The 24,848-nt window shown below is 41.7% G+C and overlaps 27 non-coding genes across 27 annotated transcripts; all 27 read right to left on the bottom strand.

Annotated features, from left to right (window-relative positions):
- Positions 1–989: 989 nt before the first annotated feature.
- Positions 990–1,082, bottom strand: TRNAI-UAU (transfer RNA isoleucine (anticodon UAU)). Its single transcript is given in 2 exon segments — positions 990–1,025; positions 1,045–1,082. It is a non-coding gene; the product is annotated as a tRNA-Ile (tRNA).
- A 279-nt stretch (positions 1,083–1,361) lies between these two features.
- Positions 1,362–1,434, bottom strand: TRNAR-CCU (transfer RNA arginine (anticodon CCU)). The gene has a single exon. It is a non-coding gene; the product is annotated as a tRNA-Arg (tRNA).
- Positions 1,435–2,537: 1,103 nt separating this feature from the next.
- TRNAI-UAU (transfer RNA isoleucine (anticodon UAU)) lies at positions 2,538–2,630 on the bottom strand. Its single transcript is given in 2 exon segments — positions 2,538–2,573; positions 2,593–2,630. It is a non-coding gene; the product is annotated as a tRNA-Ile (tRNA).
- Positions 2,631–2,909: 279 nt separating this feature from the next.
- TRNAR-CCU (transfer RNA arginine (anticodon CCU)) lies at positions 2,910–2,982 on the bottom strand. Its single transcript has one exon. It is a non-coding gene; the product is annotated as a tRNA-Arg (tRNA).
- Positions 2,983–4,085: 1,103 nt separating this feature from the next.
- On the bottom strand, positions 4,086–4,178 carry TRNAI-UAU (transfer RNA isoleucine (anticodon UAU)). Its single transcript is given in 2 exon segments — positions 4,086–4,121; positions 4,141–4,178. It is a non-coding gene; the product is annotated as a tRNA-Ile (tRNA).
- Positions 4,179–5,633: 1,455 nt separating this feature from the next.
- On the bottom strand, positions 5,634–5,726 carry TRNAI-UAU (transfer RNA isoleucine (anticodon UAU)). The gene is given in 2 exon segments: positions 5,634–5,669; positions 5,689–5,726. It is a non-coding gene; the product is annotated as a tRNA-Ile (tRNA).
- Positions 5,727–6,005: 279 nt separating this feature from the next.
- TRNAR-CCU (transfer RNA arginine (anticodon CCU)) lies at positions 6,006–6,078 on the bottom strand. Its single transcript has one exon. It is a non-coding gene; the product is annotated as a tRNA-Arg (tRNA).
- Positions 6,079–7,181: 1,103 nt separating this feature from the next.
- Positions 7,182–7,274, bottom strand: TRNAI-UAU (transfer RNA isoleucine (anticodon UAU)). Its single transcript is given in 2 exon segments — positions 7,182–7,217; positions 7,237–7,274. It is a non-coding gene; the product is annotated as a tRNA-Ile (tRNA).
- Positions 7,275–7,553: 279 nt separating this feature from the next.
- TRNAR-CCU (transfer RNA arginine (anticodon CCU)) lies at positions 7,554–7,626 on the bottom strand. Its single transcript has one exon. It is a non-coding gene; the product is annotated as a tRNA-Arg (tRNA).
- A 1,103-nt stretch (positions 7,627–8,729) lies between these two features.
- Positions 8,730–8,822, bottom strand: TRNAI-UAU (transfer RNA isoleucine (anticodon UAU)). Its single transcript is given in 2 exon segments — positions 8,730–8,765; positions 8,785–8,822. It is a non-coding gene; the product is annotated as a tRNA-Ile (tRNA).
- Positions 8,823–9,101: 279 nt separating this feature from the next.
- On the bottom strand, positions 9,102–9,174 carry TRNAR-CCU (transfer RNA arginine (anticodon CCU)). The gene has a single exon. It is a non-coding gene; the product is annotated as a tRNA-Arg (tRNA).
- Positions 9,175–10,277: 1,103 nt separating this feature from the next.
- On the bottom strand, positions 10,278–10,370 carry TRNAI-UAU (transfer RNA isoleucine (anticodon UAU)). The gene is given in 2 exon segments: positions 10,278–10,313; positions 10,333–10,370. It is a non-coding gene; the product is annotated as a tRNA-Ile (tRNA).
- Positions 10,371–11,824: 1,454 nt separating this feature from the next.
- TRNAI-UAU (transfer RNA isoleucine (anticodon UAU)) lies at positions 11,825–11,917 on the bottom strand. The gene is given in 2 exon segments: positions 11,825–11,860; positions 11,880–11,917. It is a non-coding gene; the product is annotated as a tRNA-Ile (tRNA).
- A 279-nt stretch (positions 11,918–12,196) lies between these two features.
- TRNAR-CCU (transfer RNA arginine (anticodon CCU)) lies at positions 12,197–12,269 on the bottom strand. Its single transcript has one exon. It is a non-coding gene; the product is annotated as a tRNA-Arg (tRNA).
- Positions 12,270–13,372: 1,103 nt separating this feature from the next.
- On the bottom strand, positions 13,373–13,465 carry TRNAI-UAU (transfer RNA isoleucine (anticodon UAU)). The gene is given in 2 exon segments: positions 13,373–13,408; positions 13,428–13,465. It is a non-coding gene; the product is annotated as a tRNA-Ile (tRNA).
- A 1,454-nt stretch (positions 13,466–14,919) lies between these two features.
- TRNAI-UAU (transfer RNA isoleucine (anticodon UAU)) lies at positions 14,920–15,012 on the bottom strand. The gene is given in 2 exon segments: positions 14,920–14,955; positions 14,975–15,012. It is a non-coding gene; the product is annotated as a tRNA-Ile (tRNA).
- A 279-nt stretch (positions 15,013–15,291) lies between these two features.
- TRNAR-CCU (transfer RNA arginine (anticodon CCU)) lies at positions 15,292–15,364 on the bottom strand. Its single transcript has one exon. It is a non-coding gene; the product is annotated as a tRNA-Arg (tRNA).
- Positions 15,365–16,467: 1,103 nt separating this feature from the next.
- On the bottom strand, positions 16,468–16,560 carry TRNAI-UAU (transfer RNA isoleucine (anticodon UAU)). Its single transcript is given in 2 exon segments — positions 16,468–16,503; positions 16,523–16,560. It is a non-coding gene; the product is annotated as a tRNA-Ile (tRNA).
- Positions 16,561–18,014: 1,454 nt separating this feature from the next.
- Positions 18,015–18,107, bottom strand: TRNAI-UAU (transfer RNA isoleucine (anticodon UAU)). Its single transcript is given in 2 exon segments — positions 18,015–18,050; positions 18,070–18,107. It is a non-coding gene; the product is annotated as a tRNA-Ile (tRNA).
- A 279-nt stretch (positions 18,108–18,386) lies between these two features.
- Positions 18,387–18,459, bottom strand: TRNAR-CCU (transfer RNA arginine (anticodon CCU)). The gene has a single exon. It is a non-coding gene; the product is annotated as a tRNA-Arg (tRNA).
- Positions 18,460–19,562: 1,103 nt separating this feature from the next.
- TRNAI-UAU (transfer RNA isoleucine (anticodon UAU)) lies at positions 19,563–19,655 on the bottom strand. The gene is given in 2 exon segments: positions 19,563–19,598; positions 19,618–19,655. It is a non-coding gene; the product is annotated as a tRNA-Ile (tRNA).
- Positions 19,656–19,934: 279 nt separating this feature from the next.
- On the bottom strand, positions 19,935–20,007 carry TRNAR-CCU (transfer RNA arginine (anticodon CCU)). Its single transcript has one exon. It is a non-coding gene; the product is annotated as a tRNA-Arg (tRNA).
- A 1,103-nt stretch (positions 20,008–21,110) lies between these two features.
- Positions 21,111–21,203, bottom strand: TRNAI-UAU (transfer RNA isoleucine (anticodon UAU)). The gene is given in 2 exon segments: positions 21,111–21,146; positions 21,166–21,203. It is a non-coding gene; the product is annotated as a tRNA-Ile (tRNA).
- Positions 21,204–22,658: 1,455 nt separating this feature from the next.
- On the bottom strand, positions 22,659–22,751 carry TRNAI-UAU (transfer RNA isoleucine (anticodon UAU)). Its single transcript is given in 2 exon segments — positions 22,659–22,694; positions 22,714–22,751. It is a non-coding gene; the product is annotated as a tRNA-Ile (tRNA).
- Positions 22,752–23,030: 279 nt separating this feature from the next.
- Positions 23,031–23,103, bottom strand: TRNAR-UCU (transfer RNA arginine (anticodon UCU)). The gene has a single exon. It is a non-coding gene; the product is annotated as a tRNA-Arg (tRNA).
- Positions 23,104–24,206: 1,103 nt separating this feature from the next.
- On the bottom strand, positions 24,207–24,299 carry TRNAI-UAU (transfer RNA isoleucine (anticodon UAU)). Its single transcript is given in 2 exon segments — positions 24,207–24,242; positions 24,262–24,299. It is a non-coding gene; the product is annotated as a tRNA-Ile (tRNA).
- Positions 24,300–24,578: 279 nt separating this feature from the next.
- On the bottom strand, positions 24,579–24,651 carry TRNAR-CCU (transfer RNA arginine (anticodon CCU)). The gene has a single exon. It is a non-coding gene; the product is annotated as a tRNA-Arg (tRNA).
- Positions 24,652–24,848: the final 197 nt, after the last annotated feature.

The raw sequence follows: 24,848 nt of genomic DNA, 5'->3' as shown, positions 1-24,848 counted from the left end.
TCTTAACCGCATGCTTGTTTTTTTAAGAAAAGACTAGGTTCCCTTGTATTGTCGTTCTAATTGCACACTAACAGGACATTTCTAATGCAGATGAAGGAAATCTTAATGGAGTGACAAAACCCTTTAAAAACTGAATACCTCTTAATATGTATTGGGACAAGTATCCAGTGAAGAACCTAGTCGAGCACTTTTAATCTTGAATTAAAACATGCTAATGGCTTTACTTTAAACCCTTGGCGACATCTCATATACAGTTATGTTGCTGCTGCCAAGGGATTAGCGCATCGTCACATAACAGTACGTAACAGTGATGGAGCCGGCCCAGAAGCTGGGACAAGTACCCAGTGAAGATGCCAGAAGAGCACTTATAATCTGGAACCATAACATGCCAATGGCTTTACTTTGAGACAGAGGAAAGGCAAACAATACAGATGGGCGTTAAAGCCACAATCCCTGGCTTAGGAGGCCAGTGCCTTATCCATTAGGCAACTGGGACTTGACTTTTTCTATAAGTGGTTGTTTTTCCAAAGCAATCAAACATTCACTTGTGACTGAGTGATCGAGAATGGTTTGTGTTCTACCGTTTGCTTTCTAGATCTGACAAAATCTTAACCACGTGCTTGCTTTTTGTAGACAAGGGAAAGAGGGTCCCTTGTCTTTTCATTATGATCACACACTTACAGGACTCTGCTAATAAAGATGAAGGAAAGCTTATTGGAGGGCCAAAACCTTTAAAAATACCTCTTAATATATATTGGGACAAGTATCCAGTAAAGAAGCAAGTTGAGCACTTTTAATCTGGAACTAAAACATGCCAATGGCTTTTATTTAAGAAAGAGAAAAGGCAAACACCACAGATGGGACTCACCCTTAAAAACGGTATACCTCTTCCATGTATCCCCTTCAATTATGTTTATAGATCATGGGCCATGAGTAAGTTTGCTATTCCACTGCAGGTCTAAATAAAGCACAAGAAGGCAAGAAAGGAGTGCTCCAGGTGAGGCTCGAACTCACAACCTCGGCATTGCTCAACAGTTACTGCTTTATAAGTACCGTGAACTGACCGATTGCGCCACTGGAGCTCTTTTAGATGTCTGCACGCGTGTCCGTTTTCCACCGTGTGCTGACCGATTGCACCGCGGGATGAAGTGATTCCTCAAGCGTGTCTGTTTTCCATCAATTTTCAAAAACACGACAGCGTTTAAGATAGCGGTCAGTCAAGATACTGTGAGTAATAAGTCATTTACTTCTCTCTTATTAATATATAAAGAAGCATCAGTCCAGTGGATGAAGCCAGTTGAGCACTTTTAATCAGGAACTAAAACAGCAACAGGTTAACTTTAAGAAAGATGAAAGGTAAACACCCCAGATGGGACTTGAACCCACAATCCCTGGCTTAGGAGGCCAGTGCCTTATCCATTAGGCCACTGGGGCTGTAAATTTGCTCTGCGCCGTGGTTTTTTCTTTCCAAAGCAAGCAAACATTCACATGTGATGAGTGAGCGAGAAAGGTTTGTGTTGTACCGTTTGCTTTCCAAATCGGATAAAATCTTAACCGCATGCTTGTTTTTTTAAGAAAAGACTAGGTTCCCTTGTATTGTCGTTCTAATTGCACACTAACAGGACATTTCTAATGCAGATGAAGGAAATCTTAATGGAGTGACAAAACCCTTTAAAAACTGAATACCTCTTAATATGTATTGGGACAAGTATCCAGTGAAGAACCTAGTCGAGCACTTTTAATCTTGAACTAAAACATGCTAATGGCTTTACTTTAAACCCTTGGTGACATCTCACATACAATTATGTTGCTGCTGCCAAGGGATTAGCGCATCGTCACATAACAGTACGTAACAGTGATGGAGCCGGCTCAGAAGCTGGGACAAGTACCCAGTGAAGAAGCCAGAAGAGCACTTATAATCTGGAACCATAACATGCCAATGGCTTTACTTTGAGACAGAGGAAAGGCAAACAATACAGATGGACGTTAAAGCCACAATCCCTGGCTTAGGAGGCCAGTGCCTTATCCATTAGGCAACTGGGACTTGACTTTTTCTATAAGTGGTTGTTTTTCCAAAGCAATCAAACATTCACTTGTGACTGAGTGATCGAGAATGGTTTGTGTTCTACCGTTTGCTTTCTAGATCTGACAAAATCTTAACCACGTGCTTGCTTTTTGTAGACAAGGGAAAGAGGGTCCCTTGTCTTTTCATTATGATCACACACTTACAGGACTCTGCTAATAAAGATGAAGGAAAGCTTATTGGAGGGCCAAAACCTTTAAAAATACCTCTTAATATATATTGGGACAAGTATCCAGTAAAGAAGCAAGTTGAGCACTTTTAATCTGGAACTAAAACATGCCAATGGCTTTTATTTAAGAAAGAGAAAAGGCAAACACCACAGATGGGACTCACCCTTAAAAACGGTATACCTCTTCCATGTATCCCCTTCAATTATGTTTATAGATCATGGGCCATGAGTAAGTTTGCTATTCCACTGCAGGTCTAAATAAAGCACAAGAAGGCAAGAAAGGAGTGCTCCAGGTGAGGCTCGAACTCACAACCTCGGCATTGCTCAACAGTTACTGCTTTATAAGTACCGTGAACTGACCGATTGCGCCACTGGAGCTCTTTTTGACGTCTGCACGCGTGTCCGTTTTCCACCGTGTGCTGACCGATTGCACCGCGGGATGAAGTGATTCCTCAAGCGTGTCTGTTTTCCATCAATTTTCAAAAACACGACAGCGTTTAAGATAGCGGTCAGTCAAGATACTGTGAGTAATAAGTCATTTACTTCTCTCTTATTAATATATAAAGAAGCATCAGTCCAGTGGATGATGCCAGTTGAGCACTTTTAATCAGGAACTAAAACAGCAACAGCTTAACTTTAAGAAAGATGAAAGGTAAACACCCCAGATGGGACTTGAACCCACAATCCCTGGCTTAGGAGGCCAGTGCCTTATCCATTAGGCCACTGGGGCTGTAAATTTGCGCTGCGCCGTGGTTTTTTCTTTCCAAAGCAAGCAAACATTCACATGTGATGAGTGAGCGAGAAAGGTTTGTGTTGTACCATTTGCTTTCCAAATCGGATAAAATCTTAACCGCATGCTTGTTTTTTTAAGAAAAGACTAGGTTCCCTTGTATTGTCGTTCTAATTGCACACTAACAGGACATTTCTAATGCAGATGAAGGAAATCTTAATGGAGTGACAAAACCCTTTAAAAACTGAATACCTCTTAATATGTATTGGGACAAGTATCCAGTGAAGAACCTAGTCGAGCACTTTTAATCTTGAATTAAAACATGCTAATGGCTTTACTTTAAACCCTTGGCGACATCTCATATACAGTTATGTTGCTGCTGCCAAGGGATTAGCGCATCGTCACATAACAGTACGTAACAGTGATGGAGCCGGCCCAGAAGCTGGGACAAGTACCCAGTGAAGATGCCAGAAGAGCACTTATAATCTGGAACCATAACATGCCAATGGCTTTACTTTGAGACAGAGGAAAGGCAAACAATACAGATGGGCGTTAAAGCCACAATCCCTGGCTTAGGAGGCCAGTGCCTTATCCATTAGGCAACTGGGACTTGACTTTTTCTATAAGTGGTTGTTTTTCCAAAGCAATCAAACATTCACTTGTGACTGAGTGATCGAGAATGGTTTGTGTTCTACCGTTTGCTTTCTAGATCTGACAAAATCTTAACCACGTGCTTGCTTTTTGTAGACAAGGGAAAGAGGGTCCCTTGTCTTTTCATTATGATCACACACTTACAGGACTCTGCTAATAAAGATGAAGGAAAGCTTATTGGAGGGCCAAAACCTTTAAAAATACCTCTTAATATATATTGGGACAAGTATCCAGTAAAGAAGCAAGTTGAGCACTTTTAATCTGGAACTAAAACATGCCAATGGCTTTTATTTAAGAAATAGAAAAGGCAAACACCACAGATGGGACTCACCCTTAAAAACGGTATACCTCTTCCATGTATCCCCTTCAATTATGTTTATAGATCATGGGCCATGAGTAAGTTTGCTATTCCACTGGAGGTCTAAATAAAGCACAAGAAGGCAAGAAAGGAGTGCTCCAGGTGAGGCTTGAACTCACAACCTCGTCATTACTCAACAGTTACTGCTTTATAAGTACCGTGCGCTGACCGATTGCGCCACTGGAGCTCTTACTGATGTCTGCACGCGTGTCCGTTTTCCACCGTGTGCTGACCGATTGCACCGCGGGATGAAGTGATTCCTCAAGCGTGTCTGTTTTCCATCAATTTTCAAAAACACGACAGCGTTTAAGATAGCGGTCAGTCAAGATACTGTGAGTAATAAGTCATTTACTTCTCTCTTATTAATATATAAAGAAGCATCAGTCCAGTGGATGAAGCCAGTTGAGCACTTTTAATCAGGAACTAAAACAGCAACAGCTTAACTTTAAGAAAGAAGAAAGGTAAACACCCCAGAAGGGACTTGGGCCCACAATCCCTGGCTTAGGAGGCCAGTGCCTTTTCCATTAGGCCACTGGGGCTGTAAACTTGCTCTGTGCCATGGTTTTTTCTTTCCAAAGCAAGCAAACATTCACATGTGATGAGTGAGCGAGAAAGGTTTGTGTTGTACCGTTTGCTTTCCAAATCGGATAAAATCTTAACCGCATGCTTGATTTTTTAAGAAAAGACTAGGTTCCCTTGTATTGTCGTTCTAATTGCGCACTAACAGGACATTTCTAATGCAGATGATGGAAATCTTAATGGAGTGACAAAACCCTTTAAAAACTGAATACCTCTTAATATGTATTGGGACAAGTATCCAGTGAAGAACCTAGTCGAGCACTTTTAATCTTGAACTAAAACATGCTAATGGCTTTACTTTAAACCCTTGGTGACATCTCACATACAATTATGTTGCTGCTGCCAAGGGATTAGCGCATCGTCACATAACAGTACGTAACAGTGATGGAGCCGGCTCAGAAGCTGAGGCAAGTACCCAGTGAAGAAGCCAGAAGAGCACTTATAATCTGGAACCATAACATGCCAATGGCTTTACTTTGAGACAGAGGAAAGGCAAACAATACAGATGGGCGTTAAAGCCACAATCCCTGGCTTAGGAGGTCAGTGCCTTATCCATTAGGCAACTGGGACTTGACTTTTTCTATAAGTGGTTGTTTTTCCAAAGCAATCAAACATTCACTTGTGACTGAGTGATCGAGAATGGTTTGTGTTCTACCGTTTGCTTTCTAGATCTGACAAAATCTTAACCACGTGCTTGCTTTTTGTAGACAAGGGAAAGAGGGTCCCTTGTCTTTTCAATATGATCACACACTTACAGGACTCTGCTAATAAAGATGAAGGAAAGCTTATTGGAGGGCCAAAACCTTTAAAAATACCTCTTAATATATATTGGGACAAGTATCCAGTAAAGAAGCAAGTTGAGCACTTTTAATCTGGAACTAAAACATGCCAATGGCTTTTATTTAAGAAAGAGAAAAGGCAAACACCACAGATGGGACTCACCCTTAAAAACGGTATACCTCTTCCATGTATCCCCTTCAATTATGTTTATAGATCATGGGCCATGAGTAAGTTTGCTATTCCACTGGAGGTCTAAATAAAGCACAAGAAGGCAAGAAAGGAGTGCTCCAGGTGAGGCTCGAACTCACAACCTCGGCATTGCTCAACAGTTACTGTTTTATAAGTACCGTGCGCTGACCGATTGCGCCACTGGAGCTCTTACTGATGTCTGCACGCGTGTCCGTTTTCCACCGTGTGCTGACCGATTGCACCGCGGGATGAAGTGATTCCTCAAGCGTGTCTGTTTTCCATCAATTTTCAAAAACACAACAGCGTTTAAGATAGCGGTCAGTCAAGATACTGTGAGTAATAAGTCATTTACTTCTCTCTGATTAATATATAAAGAAGCATCAGTCCAGTGGATGAAGCCAGTTGAGCACTTTTAATCAGGAACTAAAACAGCAACAGCTTAACTTTAAGAAAGATGAAAGGTAAACACCCCAGATGGGACTTGAACCCACAATCCCTGGCCTAGGAGGCCAGTGCCTTATCCATTAGGCCACTGGGGCTGTAAACTTGCTCTGCGCCGTGGTTTTTTCTTTCCAAAGCAAGCAAACATTCACATGTGATGAGTGAGCGAGAAAGGTTTGTGTTGTACCGTTTGCTTTCCAAATCGGATAAAATCTTAACCGCATGTTTGTTTTTTTAAGAAAAGACTAGGTTCCCTTGTATTGTCGTTCTAATTGCACACTAACAGGACATTTCTAATGCAGATGAAGGAAATCCTAATGGAGTGACAAAACCCTTTAAAAACTGAATACCTCTTAATATGTATTGGGACAAGTATCCAGTGAAGAACCTAGTCGAGCACTTTTAATCTTGAACTAAAACATGCTAATGGCTTTACTTTAAACCCTTGGTGACATCTCACATACAATTATGTTGCTGCTGCCAAGGGATTAGCGCATCGTCACATAACAGTACGTAACAGTGATGGAGCCGGCCCAGAAGCTGGGACAAGTACCCAGTGAAGAAGCCAGAAGAGCACTTATAATCTGGAACCATAACATGCCAATGGCTTTACTTTGAGACAGAGGAAAGGCAAACAATACAGATGGGTGTTAAAGCCACAATCCCTGGCTTAGGAGGCCAGTGCCTTATCCATTAGGCAACTGGGACTTGACTTTTTCTATAAGTGGTTGTTTTTCCAAAGCAATCAAACATTCACTTGTGACTGAGTGATCGAGAATGGTTTGTGTTCTACCGTTTGCTTTCTAGATCTGACAAAATCTTAACCACGTGCTTGCTTTTTGTAGACAAGGGAAAGAGGGTCCCTTGTCTTTTCATTATGATCACACACTTACAGGACTCTGCTAATAAAGATGAAGGAAAGCTTATTGGAGGGCCAAAACCTTTAAAAATACCTCTTAATATATATTGGGACAAGTATCCAGTAAAGAAGCAAGTTGAGCACTTTTAATCTGGAACTAAAACATGCCAATGGCTTTTATTTAAGAAAGAGAAAAGGCAAACACCACAGATGGGACTCACCCTTAAAAACGGTATACCTCTTCCATGTATCCCCTTCAATTATGTTTATAGATCATGGGCCATGAGTAAGTTTGCTATTCCACTGGAGGTCTAAATAAAGCACAAGAAGGCAAGAAAGGAGTGCTCCAGGTGAGGCTCGAACTCACAACCTCGGCATTGCTCAACAGTTACTGCTTTATAAGTACCGTGCGCTGACCGATTGCGCCACTGGAGCTCTTACTGATGTCTGCACGCGTGTCCGTTTTCCACCGTGTGCTGACCGATTGCACCGCGGGATGAAGTGATTCCTCAAGCATGTCTGTTTTCCATCAATTTTCAAAAACACGACAGCGTTTAAGATAGCGGTCAGTCAAGATACTGTGAGTAATAAGTCATTTACTTCTCTCTGATTAATATATAAAGAAGCATCAGTCCAGTGGATGAAGCCAGTTGAGCACTTTTAATCAGGAACTAAAACAGCAACAGCTTAACTTTAAGAAAGATGAAAGGTAAACACCCCAGATGGGACTTGAACCCACAATCCCTGGCCTAGGAGGCCAGTGCCTTATCCATTAGGCCACTGGGGCTATAAACTTGCTCTGCGCCGTGGTTTTTTCTTTCCAAAGCAAGCAAACATTCACATGTGATGAGTGAGCGAGAAAGGTTTGTGTTGTACCGTTTGCTTTCCAAATCGGATAAAATCTTAACCGCATGCTTGATTTTTTAAGAAAAGACTAGGTTCCCTTGTATTGTCGTTCTAATTGCACACTAACAGGACATTTCTAATGCAGATGAAGGAAATCTTAATGGAGTGACAAAACCCTTTAAAAACTGAATACCTCTTAATATGTATTGGGACAAGTATCCAGTGAAGAACCTAGTCGAGCACTTTTAATCTTGAACTAAAACATGCTAATGGCTTTACTTTAAACCCTTGGTGACATCTCACATACAATTATGTTGCTGCTGCCAAGGGATTAGCGCATCGTCACATAACAGTACGTAACAGTGATGGAGCCGGCTCAGAAGCTGGGACAAGTACCCAGTGAAGAAGCCAGAAGAGCACTTATAATCTGGAACCATAACATGCCAATGGCTTTACTTTGAGACAGAGGAAAGGCAAACAATACAGATGGGCGTTAAAGCCACAATCCCTGGCTTAGGAGGCCAGTGCCTTATCCATTAGGCAACTGGGACTTGACTTTTTCTATAAGTGGTTGTTTTTCCAAAGCACTCAAACATTCACTTGTGACTGAGTGATCGAGAATGGTTTGTGTTCTACCGTTTGCTTTCTAGATCTGACAAAATCTTAACCACGTGCTTGCTTTTTGTAGACAAGGGAAAGAGGGTCCCTTGTCTTTTCATTATGATCACACACTTACAGGACTCTGCTAATAAAGATGAAGGAAAGCTTATTGGAGGGCCAAAACCTTTAAAAATACCTCTTAATATATATTGGGACAAGTATCCAGTAAAGAAGCAAGTTGAGCACTTTTAATCTGGAACTAAAACATGCCAATGGCTTTTATTTAAGAAAGAGAAAAGGCAAACACCACAGATGGGACTCACCCTTAAAAACGGTATACCTCTTCCATGTATCCCCTTCAATTATGTTTATAGATCATGGGCCATGAGTAAGTTTGCTATTCCACTGGAGGTCTAAATAAAGCACAAGAAGGCAAGAAAGGAGTGCTCCAGGTGAGGCTCGAACTCACAACCTCGGCATTGCTCAACAGTTACTGCTTTATAAGTACCGTGCGCTGACCAATTGCGCCACTGGAGCTCTTACTGATGTCTGCACGCGTGTCCGTTTTCCACCGTGTGCTGACCGATTGCACCGCGGGATGAAGTGATTCCTCAAGCGTGTCTGTTTTCCATCAATTTTCAAAAACACGACAGCGTTTAAGATAGCGGTCAGTCAAGATACTGTGAGTAATAAGTCATTTACTTCTCTCTTATTAATATATAAAGAAGCATCAGTCCAGTGGATGAAGCCAGTTGAGCACTTTTAATCAGGAACTAAAACAGCAACAGCTTAACTTTAAGAAATAAGAAAGGTAAACACCCCAGATGGGACTTGAACCCACAATCCCTGGCTTAGGAGGCCAGTGCCTTATCCATTAGGCCACTGGGGCTATAAACTTGCTCTGCGCCGTGGTTTTTTCTTTCCAAAGCAAGCAAACATTCACATGTGATGAGTGAGCGAGAAAGGTTTGTGTTGTACCGTTTGCTTTCCAAATCGGATAAAATCTTAACCGCATGCTTGATTTTTTAAGAAAAGACTAGGTTCCCTTGTATTGTCGTTCTAATTGCACACTAACAGGACATTTCTAATGCAGATGAAGGAAATCCTAATGGAGTGACAAAACCCTTTAAAAACTGAATACCTCTTAATATGTATTGGGACAAGTATCCAGTGAAGAACCTAGTCGAGCACTTTTAATCTTGAACTAAAACATGCTAATGGCTTTACTTTAAACCCTTGGTGACATCTCACATACAATTATGTTGCTGCTGCCAAGGGATTAGCGCATCGTCACATAACAGTACGTAACAGTGATGGAGCCGGCCCAGAAGCTGGGACAAGTACCCAGTGAAGAAGCCAGAAGAGCACTTATAATCTGGAACCATAACATGCCAATGGCTTTACTTTGAGACAGAGGAAAGGCAAACAATACAGATGGGCGTTAAAGCCACAATCCCTGGCTTAGGAGGCCAGTGCCTTATCCATTAGGCAACTGGGACTTGACTTTTTCTATAAGTGGTTGTTTTTCCAAAGCAATCAAACATTCACTTGTGACTGAGTGATCGAGAATGGTTTGTGTTCTACCGTTTGCTTTCTAGATCTGACAAAATCTTAACCACGTGCATGCTTTTTGTAGACAAGGGAAAGAGGGTCCCTTGTCTTTTCATTATGATCACACACTTACAGGACTCTGCTAATAAAGATGAAGGAAAGCTTATTGGAGGGCCAAAACCTTTAAAAATACCTCTTAATATATATTGGGACAAGTATCCAGTAAAGAAGCAAGTTGAGCACTTTTAATCTGGAACTAAAACATGCCAATGGCTTTTATTTAAGAAAGAGAAAAGGCAAACACCACAGATGGGACTCACCCTTAAAAACGGTATACCTCTTCCATGTATCCCCTTCAATTATGTTTATAGATCATGGGCCATGAGTAAGTTTGCTATTCCACTGGAGGTCTAAATAAAGCACAAGAAGGCAAGAAAGGAGTGCTCCAGGTGAGGCTCGAACTCACAACCTCGGCATTGCTCAACAGTAACTGCTTTATAAGTACCGTGCGCTGACCGATTGCGCCACTGGAGCTCTTACTGATGTCTGCACGCGTGTCCGTTTTCCACCGTGTGCTGACCGATTGCACCGCGGGATGAAGTGATTCCTCAAGCGTGTCTGTTTTCCATCAATTTTCAAAAACACGACAGCGTTTAAGATAGCGGTCAGTCAAGATACTGTGAGTAATAAGTCATTTACTTCTCTCTTATTAATATATAAAGAAGCATCAGTCCAGTGGATGAAGCCAGTTGAGCACTTTTAATCAGGAACTAAAACAGCAACAGCTTAACTTTAAGAAAGAAGAAAGGTAAACACCCCAGATGGGACTTGGGCCCACAATCCCTGGCTTAGGAGGCCAGTGCCTTATCCATTAGGCCACTGGGGCTGTAAACTTGCTCTGTGCCGTGGTTTTTTCTTTCCAAAGCAAGCAAACATTCACATGTGATGAGTGAGCGAGAAAGGTTTGTGTTGTACCGTTTGCTTTCCAAATCGGATAAAATCTTAACCGCATGCTTGTTTTTTTAAGAAAAGACTAGGTTCCCTTGTATTGTCGTTCTAATTGCACACTAACAGGACATTTCTAATGCAGATGATGGAAATCTTAATGGAGTGACAAAACCCTTTAAAAACTGAATACCTCTTAATATGTATTGGGACAAGTCTCCAGTGAAGAACCTAGTCGAGCACTTTTAATCTTGAACTAAAACATGCTAATGGCTTTACTTTAAACCCTTGGTGACATCTCACATACAATTATGTTGCTGCTGCCAAGGGATTAGCGCATTGTCACATAACAGTACGTAACAGTGATGGAGCCGGCTCAGAAGCTGAGACAAGTACCCAGTGAAGAAGCCAGAAGAGCACTTATAATCTGGAACCATAACATGCCAATGGCTTTACTTTGAGACAGAGGAAAGGCAAACAATACAGATGGGCGTTAAAGCCACAATCCCTGGCTTAGGAGGCCAGTGCCTTATCCATTAGGCAACTGGGACTTGACTTTTTCTATAAGTGGTTGTTTTTCCAAAGCAATCAAACATTCACTTGTGACTGAGTGATCGAGAATGGTTTGTGTTCTACCGTTTGCTTTCTAGATCTGACAAAATCTTAACCACGTGCTTGCTTTTTGTAGACAAGGGAAAGAGGGTCCCTTGTCTTTTCAATATGATCACACACTTACAGGACTCTGCTAATAAAGATGAAGGAAAGCTTATTGGAGGGCCAAAACCTTTAAAATACCTCTTAATATGTATTGGGACAAGTATCCAGTAAAGAAGCAAGTTGAGCACTTTTAATCTGGAACTAAAACATGCCAATGGCTTTTATTTAAGAAAGAGAAAAGGCAAACACCACAGATGGGACTCACCCTTAAAAACGGTATACCTCTTCCATGTATCCCCTTCAATTATGTTTATAGATCATGGGCCATGAGTAAGTTTGCTATTCCACTGGAGGTCTAAATAAAGCACAAGAAGGCAAGAAAGGAGTGCTCCAGGTGAGGCTCGAACTCACAACCTCGGCATTGCTCAACAGTTACTGCTTTATAAGTACCGTGCGCTGACCAATTGCGCCACTGGAGCTCTTACTGATGTCTGCACGCGTGTCCGTTTTCCACCGTGTGCTGACCGATTGCACCGCGGGATGAAGTGATTCCTCAAGCGTGTCTGTTTTCCATCAATTTTCAAAAACACGACAGCGTTTAAGATAGCGGTCAGTCAAGATACTGTGAGTAATAAGTCATTTACTTCTCTCTGATTAATATATAAAGAAGCATCAGTCCAGTGGATGAAGCCAGTTGAGCACTTTTAATCAGGAACTAAAACAGCAACAGCTTAACTTTAAGAAAGATGAAAGGTAAACACCCCAGATGGGACTTGAACCCACAATCCCTGGCCTAGGAGGCCAGTGCCTTATCCATTAGGCCACTGGGGCTGTAAACTTGCTCTGCGCCGTGGTTTTTTCTTTCCAAAGCAAGCAAACATTCACATGTGATGAGTGAGCGAGAAAGGTTTGTGTTGTACCGTTTGCTTTCCAAATCGGATAAAATCTTAACCGCATGCTTGATTTTTTAAGAAAAGACTAGGTTCCCTTGTATTGTCGTTCTAATTGCACACTAACAGGACATTTCTAATGCAGATGAAGGAAATCTTAATGGAGTGACAAAACCCTTTAAAAACTGAATACCTCTTAATATGTATTGGGACAAGTATCCAGTGAAGAACCTAGTCGAGCACTTTTAATCTTGAACTAAAACATGCTAATGGCTTTACTTTAAACCCTTGGTGACATCTCACATACAATTATGTTGCTGCTGCCAAGGGATTAGCGCATCGTCACATAACAGTACGTAACAGTGATGGAGCCGGCTCAGAAGCTGGGACAAGTACCCAGTGAAGAAGCCAGAAGAGCACTTATAATCTGGAACCATAACATGCCAATGGCTTTACTTTGAGACAGAGGAAAGGCAAACAATACAGATGGGCGTTAAAGCCACAATCCCTGGCTTAGAAGGCCAGTGCCTTATCCATTAGGCAACTGGGACTTGACTTTTTCTATAAGTGGTTGTTTTTCCAAAGCAATCAAACATTCACTTGTGACTGAGTGATCGAGAATGGTTTGTGTTCTACCGTTTGCTTTCTAGATCTGACAAAATCTTAACCACGTGCATGCTTTTTGTAGACAAGGGAAAGAGGGTCCCTTGTCTTTTCATTATGATCACACACTTACAGGACTCTGCTAATAAAGATGAAGGAAAGCTTATTGGAGGGCCAAAACCTTTAAAAATACCTCTTAATATATATTGGGACAAGTATCCAGTAAAGAAGCAAGTTGAGCACTTTTAATCTGGAACTAAAACATGCCAATGGCTTTTATTTAAGAAAGAGAAAAGGCAAACACCACAGATGGGACTCACCCTTAAAAACGGTATACCTCTTCCATGTATCCCCTTCAATTATGTTTATAGATCATGGGCCATGAGTAAGTTTGCTATTCCATTGGAGGTCTAAATAAAGCACAAGAAGGCAAGAAAGGAGTGCTCCAGGTGAGGCTCGAACTCACAACCTCGGCATTGCTCAACAGTTACTGCTTTATAAGTACCGTGCGCTGACCGATTGCGCCACTGGAGCTCTTACTGATGTCTGCACGCGTGTCCGTTTTCCACCGTGTGCTGACCGATTGCACCGCGGGATGAAGTGATTCCTCAAGCGTGTCTGTTTTCCATCAATTTTCAAAAACACGACAGCGTTTAAGATAGCGGTCAGTCAAGATACTGTGAGTAATAAGTCATTTACTTCTCTCTTATTAATATATAAAGAAGCATCAGTCCAGTGGATGAAGCCAGTTGAGCACTTTTAATCAGGAACTAAAACAGCAACAGCTTAACTTTAAGAAAGAAGAAAGGTAAACACCCCAGATGGGACTTGGGCCCACAATCCCTGGCTTAGGAGGCCAGTGCCTTATCCATTAGGCCACTGGGGCTGTAAACTTGCTCTGTGCCGTGGTTTTTTCTTTCCAAAGCAAGCAAACATTCACATGTGATGAGTGAGCGAGAAAGGTTTGTGTTGTACCGTTTGCTTTCCAAATCGGATAAAATCTTAACCGCATGCTTGTTTTTTTAAGAAAAGACTAGGTTCCCTTGTATTGTCGTTCTAATTGCACACTAACAGGACATTTCTAATGCAGATGATGGAAATCTTAATGGAGTGACAAAACCCTTTAAAAACTGAATACCTCTTAATATGTATTGGGACAAGTATCCAGTGAAGAACCTAGTCGAGCACTTTTAATCTTGAACTAAAACATGCTAATGGCTTTACTTTAAACCCTTGGTGACATCTCACATACAATTATGTTGCTGCTGCCAAGGGATTAGCGCATTGTCACATAACAGTACGTAACAGTGATGGAGCCGGCTCAGAAGCAGAGACAAGTACCCAGTGAAGAAGCCAGAAGAGCACTTATAATCTGGAACCATAACATGCCAATGGCTTTACTTTGAGACAGAGGAAAGGCAAACAATACAGATGGGCGTTAAAGCCACAATCCCTGGCTTAGGAGGCCAGTGCCTTATCCATTAGGCAACTGGGACTTGACTTTTTCTATAAGTGGTTGTTTTTCCAAAGCAATCAAACATTCACTTGTGACTGAGTGATCGAGAATGGTTTGTGTTCTACCGTTTGCTTTCTAGATCTGACAAAATCTTAACCACGTGCTTGCTTTTTGTAGACAAGGGAAAGAGGGTCCCTTGTCTTTTCAATATGATCACACACTTACAGGACTCTGCTAATAAAGATGAAGGAAAGCTTATTGGAGGGCCAAAACCTTTAAAATACCTCTTAATATGTATTGGGACAAGTATCCAGTAAAGAAGCAAGTTGAGCACTTTTAATCTGGAACTAAAACATGCCAATGGCTTTTATTTAAGAAAGAGAAAAGGCAAACACCACAGATGGGACTCACCCTTAAAAACGGTATACCTCTTCCATGTATCCCCTTCAATTATGTTTATAGATCATGGGCCATGAGTAAGTTTGCTATTCCACTGGAGGTCTAAATAAAGCACAAGAAGGCAAGAAAGGAGTGCTCCAGGTGAGGCTCGAACTCACAACCTCGGCATTGCTCAACAGTTACTGCTTTATAAGTACCGTGCGCTGACCGATTGCGCCACTGGAGCTCTTACTGATGTCTGCACGCGTGTCCGTTTTCCACCGTGTGCTGACTGATTGCACCGCGGGATGAAGTGATTCCTCAAGCGTGTCTGTTTTCCATCAATTTTCAAAAACACGACAGCGTTTAAGATAGCGGTCAGTCAAGATACTGTGAGTAATAAGTCATTTACTTCTCTCTTATTAATATATAAAGAAGCATCAGTCCAGTGGATGAAGCCAGTTGAGCACTTTTAATCAGGAACTAAAACAGCAACAGCTTAACTTTAAGAAAGAAGAAAGGTAAACACCCCAGATGGGACTTGAACCCACAATCCCTGGCTTAGGAGGCCAGTGCCTTATCCATTAGGCCACTGGGGCTGTAAACTTGCTCTGCGCCGTGGTTTTTTCTTTCCAAAGCAAGCAAACATTCACATGTGATGAGTGAGCGAGAAAGGTTTGTGTTGTACCGTTTGCTTTCCAAATCGGATAAAATCTTAACCGCATGCTTGTTTTTTTAAGAAAAGACTAGGTTCCCTTGTATTGTCGTTCTAATTGCACACTAACAGGACATTTCTAATGCAGATGAAGGAAATCTTAATGGAGTGACAAAACCCTTTAAAAACTGAATACTTCTTAATATGTATTGGGACAAGTATCCAGTGAAGAACCTAGTCGAGCACTTTTAATCTTGAACTAAAACATGCTAATGGCTTTACTTTAAACCCTTGGTGACATCTCACATACAATTATGTTGCTGCTGCCAAGGGATTAGCGCATCGTCACATAACAGTACGTAACAGTGATGGAGCCGGCCCAGAAGCTGGGACAAGTACCCAGTGAAGAAGCCAGAAGAGCACTTATAATCTGGAACCATAACATGCCAATGGCTTTACTTTGAGACAGAGGAAAGGCAAACAATACAGATGGGCGTTAAAGCCACAATCCCTGGCTTAGGAGGCCAGTGCCTTATCCATTAGGCAACTGGGACTTTACTTTTTCTATAAGTGGTTGTTTTTCCAAAGCAATCAAACATTCACTTGTGACTGAGTGATCGAGAATGGTTTGTGTTCTACCGTTTGCTTTCTAGATCTGACAAAATCTTAACCACGTGCTTGCTTTTTGTAGACAAGGGAAAGAGGGTCCCTTGTCTTTTCATTATGATCACACACTTACAGGACTCTGCTAATAAAGATGAAGGAAAGCTTATTGGAGGGCCAAAACCTTTAAAAATACCTCTTAATATATATTGGGACAAGTATCCAGTAAAGAAGCAAGTTGAGCACTTTTAATCTGGAACTAAAACATGCCAATGGCTTTTATTTAAGAAAGAGAAAAGGCAAACACCACAGATGGGACTCACCCTTAAAAACGGTATACCTCTTCCATGTATCCCCTTCAATTATGTTTATAGATCATGGGCCATGAGTAAGTTTGCTATTCCATTGGAGGTCTAAATAAAGCACAAGAAGGCAAGAAAGGAGTGCTCCAGGTGAGGCTCGAACTCACAACCTCGGCATTGCTCAACAGTTACTGCTTTATAAGTACCGTGCGCTGACCGATTGCGCCACTGGAGCTCTTACTGATGTCTGCACGCGTGTCCGTTTTCCACCGTGTGCTGACCGATTGCACCGCGGGATGAAGTGATTCCTCAAGCGTGTCTGTTTTCCATCAATTTTCAAAAACACGACAGCGTTTAAGATAGCGGTCAGTCAAGATACTGTGAGTAATAAGTCATTTACTTCTCTCTTATTAATATATAAAGAAGCATCAGTCCAGTGGATGAAGCCAGTTGAGCACTTTTAATCAGGAACTAAAACAGCAACAGCTTAACTTTAAGAAAGAAGAAAGGTAAACACCCCAGATGGGACTTGGGCCCACAATCCCTGGCTTAGGAGGCCAGTGCCTTATCCATTAGGCCACTGGGGCTGTAAACTTGCTCTGTGCCGTGGTTTTTTCTTTCCAAAGCAAGCAAACATTCACATGTGATGAGTGAGCGAGAAAGGTTTGTGTTGTACCGTTTGCTTTCCAAATCGGATAAAATCTTAACCGCATGCTTGTTTTTTTAAGAAAAGACTAGGTTCCCTTGTATTGTCGTTCTAATTGCACACTAACAGGACATTTCTAATGCAGATGATGGAAATCTTAATGGAGTGACAAAACCCTTTAAAAACTGAATACCTCTTAATATGTATTGGGACAAGTATCCAGTGAAGAACCTAGTCGAGCACTTTTAATCTTGAACTAAAACATGCTAATGGCTTTACTTTAAACCCTTGGTGACATCTCACATACAATTATGTTGCTGCTGCCAAGGGATTAGCGCATTGTCACATAACAGTACGTAACAGTGATGGAGCCGGCTCAGAAGCAGAGACAAGTACCCAGTGAAGAAGCCAGAAGAGCACTTATAATCTGGAACCATAACATGCCAATGGCTTTACTTTGAGACAGAGGAAAGGCAAACAATACAGATGGGCGTTAAAGCCACAATCCCTGGCTTAGGAGGCCAGTGCCTTATCCATTAGGCAACTGGGACTTGACTTTTTCTATAAGTGGTTGTTTTTCCAAAGCAATCAAACATTCACTTGTGACTGAGTGATCGAGAATGGTTTGTGTTCTACCGTTTGCTTTCTAGATCTGACAAAATCTTAACCACGTGCTTGCTTTTTGTAGACAAGGGAAAGAGGGTCCCTTGTCTTTTCAATATGATCACACACTTACAGGACTCTGCTAATAAAGATGAAGGAAAGCTTATTGGAGGGCCAAAACCTTTAAAATACCTCTTAATATGTATTGGGACAAGTATCCAGTAAAGAAGCAAGTTGAGCACTTTTAATCTGGAACTAAAACATGCCAATGGCTTTTATTTAAGAAAGAGAAAAGGCAAACACCACAGATGGGACTCACCCTTAAAAACGGTATACCTCTTCCATGTATCCCCTTCAATTATGTTTATAGATCATGGGCCATGAGTAAGTTTGCTATTCCACTGGAGGTCTAAATAAAGCACAAGAAGGCAAGAAAGGAGTGCTCCAGGTGAGGCTCGAACTCACAACCTCGGCATTGCTCAACAGTTACTGCTTTATAAGTACCGTGCGCTGACCGATTGCGCCACTGGAGCTCTTACTGATGTCTGCACGCGTGTCCGTTTTCCACCGTGTGCTGACTGATTGCACCGCGGGATGAAGTGATTCCTCAAGCGTGTCTGTTTTCCATCAATTTTCAAAAACACGACAGCGTTTAAGATAGCGGTCAGTCAAGATACTGTGAGTAATAAGTCATTTACTTCTCTCTTATTAATATATAAAGAAGCATCAGTCCAGTGGATGAAGCCAGTTGAGCACTTTTAATCAGGAACTAAAACAGCAACAGCTTAACTTTAAGAAAGAAGAAAGGTAAACACCCCAGATGGGACTTGAACCCACAATCCCTGGCTTAGGAGGCCAGTGCCTTATCCATTAGGCCACTGGGGCTGTAAACTTGCTCTGCGCCGTGGTTTTTTCTTTCCAAAGCAAGCAAACATTCACATGTGATGAGTGAGCGAGAAAGGTTTGTGTTGTACCGTTTGCTTTCCAAATCGGATAAAATCTTAACCGCATGCTTGTTTTTTTAAGAAAAGACTAGGTTCCCTTGTATTGTCGTTCTAATTGCACACTAACAGGACATTTCTAATGCAGATGAAGGAAATCTTAATGGAGTGACAAAACCCTTTAAAAACTGAATACCTCTTAATATGTATTGGGACAAGTATCCAGTGAAGAACCTAGTCGAGCACTTTTAATCTTGAACTAAAACATGCTAATGGCTTTACTTTAAACCCTTGGTGACATCTCACATACAATTATGTTGCTGCTGCCAAGGGATTAGCGCATCGTCACATAACAGTACGTAACAGTGATGGAGCCGGCCCAGAAGCTGGGACAAGTACCCAGTGAAGAAGCCAGAAGAGCACTTATAATCTGGAACCATAACATGCCAATGGCTTTACTTTGAGACAGAGGAAAGGCAAACAATACAGATGGGCGTTAAAGCCACAATCCCTGGCTTAGGAGGCCAGTGCCTTATCCATTAGGCAACTGGGACTTTACTTTTTCTATAAGTGGTTGTTTTTCCAAAGCAATCAAACATTCACTTGTGACTGAGTGATCGAGAATGGTTTGTGTTCTACCGTTTGCTTTCTAGATCTGACAAAATCTTAACCACGTGCTTGCTTTTTGTAGACAAGGGAAAGAGGGTCCCTTGTCTTTTCATTATGATCACACACTTACAGGACTCTGCTAATAAAGATGAAGGAAAGCTTATTGGAGGGCCAAAACCTTTAATAATACCTCTTAATATATATTGGGACAAGTATCCAGTAAAGAAGCAAGTTGAGCACTTTTAATCTGGAACTAAAACATGCCAATGGCTTTTATTTAAGAAAGAGAAAAGGCAAACACCACAGATGGGACTCACCCTTAAAAACGGTATACCTCTTCCATGTATCCCCTTCAATTATGTTTATAGATCATGGGCCATGAGTAAGTTTGCTATTCCACTGGAGGTCTAAATAAAGCACAAGAAGGCAAGAAAGGAGTGCTCCAGGTGAGGCTCGAACTCACAACCTCGGCATTGCTCAACAGTTACTGCTTTATAAGTACCGTGCGCTGACCGATTGCGCCACTGGAGCTCTTACTGATGTCTGCACGCGTGTCCGTTTTCCACCGTGTGCTGACCGATTGCACCGCGGGATGAAGTGATTCCTCAAGCGTGTCTGTTTTCCATCAATTTTCAAAAACACGACAGCGTTTAAGATAGCGGTCAGTCAAGATACTGTGAGTAATAAGTCATTTACTTCTCTCTGATTAATATATAAAGAAGCATCAGTCCAGTGGATGAAGCCAGTTGAGCACTTTTAATCAGGAACTAAAACAGCAACAGCTTAACTTTAAGAAAGATGAAAGGTAAACACCCCAGATGGGACTTGAACCCACAATCCCTGGCCTAGGAGGCCAGTGCCTTATCCATTAGGCCACTGGGGCTGTAAACTTGCTCTGCGCCGTGGTTTTTTCTTTCCAAAGCAAGCAAACATTCACATGTGATGAGTGAGCGAGAAAGGTTTGTGTTGTACCGTTTGCTTTCCAAATCGGATAAAATCTTAACCGCATGCTTGATTTTTTAAGAAAAGACTAGGTTCCCTTGTATTGTCGTTCTAATTGCACACTAACAGGACATTTCTAATGCAGATGAAGGAAATCTTAATGGAGTGACAAAACCCTTTAAAAACTGAATACCTCTTAATATGTATTGGGACAAGTATCCAGTGAAGAACCTAGTCGAGCACTTTTAATCTTGAACTAAAACATGCTAATGGCTTTACTTTAAACCCTTGGTGACATCTCACATACAATTATGTTGCTGCTGCCAAGGGATTAGCGCATCGTCACATAACAGTACGTAACAGTGATGGAGCCGGCTCAGAAGCTGGGACAAGTACCCAGTGAAGAAGCCAGAAGAGCACTTATAATCTGGAACCATAACATGCCAATGGCTTTACTTTGAGACAGAGGAAAGGCAAACAATACAGATGGGCGTTAAAGCCACAATCCCTGGCTTAGGAGGCCAGTGCCTTATCCATTAGGCAACTGGGACTTGACTTTTTCTATAAGTGGTTGTTTTTCCAAAGCAATCAAACATTCACTTGTGACTGAGTGATCGAGAATGGTTTGTGTTCTACCGTTTGCTTTCTAGATCTGACAAAATCTTAACCACGTGCATGCTTTTTGTAGACAAGGGAAAGAGGGTCCCTTGTCTTTTCATTATGATCACACACTTACAGGACTCTGCTAATAAAGATGAAGGAAAGCTTATTGGAGGGCCAAAACCTTTAAAAATACCTCTTAATATATATTGGGACAAGTATCCAGTAAAGAAGCAAGTTGAGCACTTTTAATCTGGAACTAAAACATGCCAATGGCTTTTATTTAAGAAAGAGAAAAGGCAAACACCACAGATGGGACTCACCCTTAAAAACGGTATACCTCTTCCATGTATCCCCTTCAATTATGTTTATAGATCATGGGCCATGAGTAAGTTTGCTATTCCACTGGAGGTCTAAATAAAGCACAAGAAGGCAAGAAAGGAGTGCTCCAGGTGAGGCTCGAACTCACAACCTCGGCATTGCTCAACAGTTACTGCTTTATAAGTACCGTGCGCTGACCGATTGCGCCACTGGAGCTCTTACTGATGTCTGCACGCGTGTCCGTTTTCCACCGTGTGCTGACCGATTGCACCGCGGGATGAAGTGATTCCTCAAGCGTGTCTGTTTTCCATCAATTTTCAAAAACACGACAGCGTTTAAGATAGCGGTCAGTCAAGATACTGTGAGTAATAAGTCATTTACTTCTCTCTTATTAATATATAAAGAAGCATCAGTCCAGTGGATGAAGCCAGTTGAGCACTTTTAATCAGGAACTAAAACAGCAACAGCTTAACTTTAAGAAAGAAGAAAGGTAAACACCCCAGATGGGACTTGGGCCCACAATCCCTGGCTTAGGAGGCCAGTGCCTTATCCATTAGGCCACTGGGGCTGTAAACTTGCTCTGTGCCGTGGTTTTTTCTTTCCAAAGCAAGCAAACATTCACATGTGATGAGTGAGCGAGAAAGGTTTGTGTTGTACCGTTTGCTTTCCAAATCGGATAAAATCTTAACCGCATGCTTGTTTTTTTAAGAAAAGACTAGGTTCCCTTGTATTGTCGTTCTAATTGCACACTAACAGGACATTTCTAATGCAGATGATGGAAATCTTAATGGAGTGACAAAACCCTTTAAAAACTGAATACCTCTTAATATGTATTGGGACAAGTATCCAGTGAAGAACCTAGTCGAGCACTTTTAATCTTGAACTAAAACATGCTAATGGCTTTACTTTAAACCCTTGGTGACATCTCACATACAATTATGTTGCTGCTGCCAAGGGATTAGCGCATTGTCACATAACAGTACGTAACAGTGATGGAGCCGGCTCAGAAGCAGAGACAAGTACCCAGTGAAGAAGCCAGAAGAGCACTTATAATCTGGAACCATAACATGCCAATGGCTTTACTTTGAGACAGAGGAAAGGCAAACAATACAGATGGGCGTTAAAGCCACAATCCCTGGCTTAGGAGGCCAGTGCCTTATCCATTAGGCAACTGGGACTTTACTTTTTCTATAAGTGGTTGTTTTTCCAAAGCAATCAAACATTCACTTGTGACTGAGTGATCGAGAATGGTTTGTGTTCTACCGTTTGCTTTCTAGATCTGACAAAATCTTAACCACGTGCTTGCTTTTTGTAGACAAGGGAAAGAGGGTCCCTTGTCTTTTCATTATGATCACACACTTACAGGACTCTGCTAATAAAGATGAAGGAAAGCTTATTGGAGGGCCAAAACCTTTAATAATACCTCTTAATATATATTGGGACAAGTATCCAGTAAAGAAGCAAGTTGAGCACTTTTAATCTGGAACTAAAACATGCCAATGGCTTTTATTTAAGAAAGAGAAAAGGCAAACACCACAGATGGGACTCACCCTTAAAAACGGTATACCTCTTCCATGTATCCCCTTCAATTATGTTTATAGATCATGGGCCATGAGTAAGTTTGCTATTCCACTGGAGGTCTAAATAAAGCACAAGAAGGCAAGAAAGGAGTGCTCCAGGTGAGGCTCGAACTCACAACCTCGGCATTGCTCAACAGTTACTGCTTTATAAGTACCGTGCGCTGACCGATTGCGCCACTGGAGCTCTTACTGATGTCTGCACGCGTGTCCGTTTTCCACCGTGTGCTGACCGATTGCACCGCGGGATGAAGTGATTCCTCAAGCGTGTCTGTTTTCCATCAATTTTCAAAAACACGACAGCGTTTAAGATAGCGGTCAGTCAAGATACTGTGAGTAATAAGTCATTTACTTCTCTCTGATTAATATATAAAGAAGCATCAGTCCAGTGGATGAAGCCAGTTGAGCACTTTTAATCAGGAACTAAAACAGCAACAGCTTAACTTTAAGAAAGATGAAAGGTAAACACCCCAGATGGGACTTGAACCCACAATCCCTGGCCTAGAAGGCCAGTGCCTTATCCATTAGGCCACTGGGGCTGTAAACTTGCTCTGCGCCGTGGTTTTTTCTTTCCAAAGCAAGCAAACATTCACATGTGATGAGTGAGCGAGAAAGGTTTGTGTTGTACCGTTTGCTTTCCAAATCGGATAAAATCTTAACCGCATGCTTGATTTTTTAAGAAAAGACTAGGTTCCCTTGTATTGTCGTTCTAATTGCACACTAACAGGACATTTCTAATGCAGATGAAGGAAATCTTAATGGAGTGACAAAACCCTTTAAAAACTGAATACCTCTTAATATGTATTGGGACAAGTATCCAGTGAAGAACCTAGTCGAGCACTTTTAATCTTGAACTAAAACATGCTAATGGCTTTACTTTAAACCCTTGGTGACATCTCACATACAATTATGTTGCTGCTGCCAAGGGATTAGCGCATCGTCACATAACAGTACGTAACAGTGATGGAGCCGGCTCAGAAGCTGGGACAAGTACCCAGTGAAGAAGCCAGAAGAGCACTTATAATCTGGAACCATAACATGCCAATGGCTTTACTTTGAGACAGAGGAAAGGCAAACAATACAGATGGGCGTTAAAGTCACAATCCCTGGCTTAGGAGGCCAGTGCCTTATCCATTAGGCAACTGGGACTTGACTTTTTCTATAAGTGGTTGTTTTTCCAAAGCAATCAAACATTCACTTGTGACTGAGTGATCGAGAATGGTTTGTGTTCTACCGTTTGCTTTCTAGATCTGACAAAATCTTAACCACGTGCTTGCTTTTTGTAGACAAAGGAAAGAGGGTCCCTTGTCTTTTCATTATGATCACACACTTACAGGACTCTGCTAATAAAGATGAAGGAAAGCTTATTGGAGGGCCAAAACCTTTAAAAATACCTCTTAATATATATTGGGACAAGTATCCAGTAAAGAAGCAAGTTGAGCACTTTTAATCTGGAACTAAAACATGCCAATGGCTTTTATTTAAGAAAGAGAAAAGGCAAACACCACAGATGGGACTCACCCTTAAAAACGGTATACCTCTTCCATGTATCCCCTTCAATTATGTTTATAGATCATGGGCCATGAGTAAGTTTGCTATTCCACTGGAGGTCTAAATAAAGCACAAGAAGGCAAGAAAAGAGTGCTCCAGGTGAGGCTCGAACTCACAACCTCGGCATTGCTCAACAGTTACTGCTTTATAAGTACCGTGCGCTGACCGATTGCGCCACTGGAGCTCTTACTGATGTCTGCACGCGTGTCCGTTTTCCACCGTGTGCTGACCGATTGCACCGCGGGATGAAGTGATTCCTCAAGCGTGTCTGTTTTCCATCAATTTTCAAAAACACGACAGCGTTTAAGATAGCGGTCAGTCAAGATACTGTGAGTAATAAGTCATTTACTTCTCTCTTATTAATATATAAAGAAGCATCAGTCCAGTGGATGAAGCCAGTTGAGCACTTTTAATCAGGAACTAAAACAGCAACAGCTTAACTTTAAGAAAGATGAAAGGTAAACACCCCAGATGGGACTTGAACCCACAATCCCTGGCCTAGGAGGCCAGTGCCTTATCCATTAGGCCACTGGGGCTGTAAACTTGCTCTGCGCCGTGGTTTTTTCTTTCCAAAGCAAGCAAACATTCACATGTGATGAGTGAGCGAGAAAGGTTTGTGTTGTACCGTTTGCTTTCCAAATCGGATAAAATCTTAACCGCATGCTTGATTTTTTAAGAAAAGACTAGGTTCCCTTGTATTGTCGTTCTAATTGCACACTAACAGGACATTTCT

Source organism: Rhinoderma darwinii, unplaced genomic scaffold (genome assembly GCF_050947455.1).
Source record: "Rhinoderma darwinii isolate aRhiDar2 unplaced genomic scaffold, aRhiDar2.hap1 Scaffold_4367, whole genome shotgun sequence".
Lineage (NCBI taxonomy): Eukaryota > Metazoa > Chordata > Amphibia > Anura > Rhinodermatidae > Rhinoderma > Rhinoderma darwinii.
This window is presented reverse-complemented; position numbering and strand designations above follow the sequence as displayed.